Source organism: Pteropus vampyrus, unplaced genomic scaffold (assembly GCF_000151845.1).
Source record: "Pteropus vampyrus isolate Shadow unplaced genomic scaffold, Pvam_2.0 Scaffold640, whole genome shotgun sequence".
In the NCBI taxonomy this organism is placed as follows: Eukaryota; Metazoa; Chordata; class Mammalia; order Chiroptera; family Pteropodidae; genus Pteropus; species Pteropus vampyrus.
The window spans coordinates 218,518-219,134 of NW_011889421.1; positions in this window are offsets into that span (position 1 = coordinate 218,518).

Here is a 617-nt window from a genome sequence, read left to right on the forward strand (position 1 = left end):
AATTTTACCACTCCTCTCTACTCGAAACTCTTATTCCCACTATAAGGGACAAAAATCTTGAAGGAACAAGTTCACGACAAGGTGCATAGGATTAATGACTGAATATTTTAAGCTTCACAGGGAATATTTTTAATTTTTTAAGCCAAATAAATTAATCTCAAATGCTGAACTATAATATGCAATGTTATAAAAAGTAACAGTTCAGTGACTACTTACTGAGTGCCTACTGTGTTCAGGGGGCCGGACTTCTAGTACTCAGCACTTGTGCTTAAATATGTGACCATCTGCACCAAAGCCTTCTTGGGTGGTTGGTACAATAAATGTGCCATGTTAGGGTCATGGCTCAGCCCTATGTCCTGAGAACTGACCCATCCTTAAGGCAGATGATTCTGAAGTTTCTGTCTGATGATGAGAACTACTGTACCCACGTGGCCCTGCCTCCTTCCTCTTCACCACCCAGCCCCTTCCTGGAATGAACTGTCATGCCACGTCACAGCCTCTCCAAGCCCTTATAGAGCTGCAGGGGATGACTCACCCTGCTTCTGAATAACTCCCTAAGAAGATGCATATTTATTATACAAGTCACATCATCTAATCCCAGAGGGGAAACTCCTCCG